The sequence below is a fragment of the Triticum aestivum genome, chromosome 2D (genome assembly GCF_018294505.1).
Source record: "Triticum aestivum cultivar Chinese Spring chromosome 2D, IWGSC CS RefSeq v2.1, whole genome shotgun sequence".
Classification (NCBI taxonomy): Eukaryota; Viridiplantae; Streptophyta; class Magnoliopsida; order Poales; family Poaceae; genus Triticum; species Triticum aestivum.
This window is the reverse complement of record NC_057799.1, coordinates 451361737-451364283: the sequence shown is the minus strand read 5'-3', so window position 1 is coordinate 451364283 and position 2547 is coordinate 451361737.

Below are 2547 nucleotides of genomic sequence, written 5' to 3'. Positions count from 1 at the left end.
GGGTTTCGGGCACCCAGGGGAGGTTAGTAGAGGGCGCGGTTGGGCCGGCCTGGTAGCCTGCTGGGCCGGAGCCCAGTGGGGGGGGTTTGCTTTCTCTTTTTTTAGCTTTGTTTTCTGTTTTCTTTTCTTTATATATTTTCTTTTCTATTTTATTCTTTTAATTCCTGTTTTATAAAATATAAATACAACTCCTAAATTAATGTTATAATTTATTCTACTGCCCCAAAAAGTTTGACACCTAATTAAAATAGTTTGCATTACTATTATTTTTAAAAGGCATTTAATTAATTGTCATAGCTGCTGTTTTAATTACTTTAGAGCCTTTAAACATTTTATAAAAGTGTGGTTTCTCCACAATAATTACCTATGCATTATTTGGCAACACCCCAACATTTTAGTTTTAATATTTGAAAATCTTTATCGTTTGACTTTATTTTAAGTTCGAATTTCGAATCGATTTTGAACTAACACGAGATTAACAACAGTAACCGTGGTGACATGGCATCATTAACGTGGGATTACTGTAGCCTAATTACCCGGGCGTCACAGTTGACTATGAGATCTCATTATCTATTTTTTGTCGTATCTACCATTCTTAAGAAGTTGCTTCCCACTACTCCCTTTTCTCACACATGCACAATGTCCACATCAGCGATATGCCATGTCATTATTCAGAGTAGATGATCCCCACTACTTTGATTTATCACAACATGCAGCTACTCCAACTCAACATACATGCCACATCACCAGCTTCCTTGAATGCATACGCAAGCAGAAACGAACAGCCTCAATGGTCAGCTGAAGAGTAACAACCATTAGTTGTTCCGTTTCCAACAATAAGAGCCGAACAACCTCTCTCTTCCCACATAAAAAGATCAGCTTTTCCGCTACCTACAGACATCCATCCATGGCCAGCCCTCCCATTATATCTCCTCATTGCACATGAACAAACATTTTCTCCGGCCGCCCTTCATCTTCAATCTTCTCTTCTTCCTCATGTTGATTCTTCTTTCTTTCTCTCTCCCCCTCTCTCCCTCTCTCTCCTCATTCCTAAATATTCCAGTATGTTCGTCGAAGTTCCGAGAGAGATTTGTTGCCTGATTGCTTTCAGTTTTTCGAGATCTCTAAGAAGGAGAACGAACAGATCTGTCGCATGTTCTATGTTCGAGGTTTATGAGGAGTAGGAGGAGCATACTCGTATTCGTGTCGTTCATCCGAGGTTCATCATGCAATTGTAAGTTTTCTCCATCAATTTATGATGTTCTATTCGATAGAGTGCATTTGATCTTCAATCGATTTTTTCTCTTATCTCCTCATTGGATCTGTTATCCGAGGTTCTGGAGGTACAAATTATCTAATTTTCCGACGCTACCATCCACATGGTCATCGATTTCTATGCTGGGAGTGTAACTGCCTCGACATGGCTCCTTTCTTCCGCCTAAGGGTGGACACGGTCCGGTCATGTCCACCGGTGAATGGATTTTAGACGACTGAGAGGACGGGGCCAACCATTACCAGCGGCGAGTGGACGCCATGCGTGAGCGCCAACGACGCAGATGCTGCGGTGAGGTGGGCGTCTTGCGGGGAAGCAAACGGCGAGATGGGCATGCTCTACTGCTGCTGATGGCCGTGCATGCGGACGTGGTTGGCCGTTTCCTCCTGCTGTTGGCCATGTACGTGCACGTGGCCATGGTGGTCGTGCGCTGCTGCTGCCGGTTGTGCCCTATTGTTGCAGCTGGCCATGCTGCCCGTGGCGCCGTGCCCTGCTGTTGTCGATGTTCAACGCATGCGCGGGACCCGTTGCGTTACACGCGCCCTGATTTGTGTCAACTCTGGAGTTCACAGAGTTGTTCGGTTTTTTGCATCATAATTTCTTTCTGCGTGGTGTAACTGTTTTGAGTTGTTATTCTTTCATGCCTGCTGAGATGGAAGGTCAAATAGGAAAATGCATCGCCATGGATATTCCGTATGCATCAAAATAGCCTATGTTTTTTCATTCTTTATTCAAGGTTATAAGTGAATATGGAAGTTTTCATGCTTCACACCAGTTGGAGATATCTCAGTTAACTGAAGCCAAGATATTGGGTTTCTAAGTCCATTGTTACTCTGGTATGGAATTTTCACCCCTAGTTGAACTTTTTAGCACTTTGTGCAACAAAGCATCACCATTTGGAGAGATCGACATTTTAAATGAGAGAAATTATTATGGTGGCAATATTGCACTGAATTCACATGAGAACTAAGATGCTCGGGCTTACGTTATTTAAATTGTGTTGAGAGATCATCTTCTATTATGTTGTAAGTTTTATTTCCAGTGTCCAGTAATATCCAATGATGTTTCACTTGATCAGTTATGTTTCTTTCCAGTCTCTCTTAGATTGAATGTTACTTTTTTTGCGGAAGATTAAATGTTACTTTTGATATGGAGGATAACCTAAGTTGCAATATAAGGTATTCACTCCTTGCATCGTTCTGTCAACATTGTTTTGGAGAAACTTACTATTCTGTTGTAGGAAATAAAGTTCACAAGTATTCACAATGTGCAAT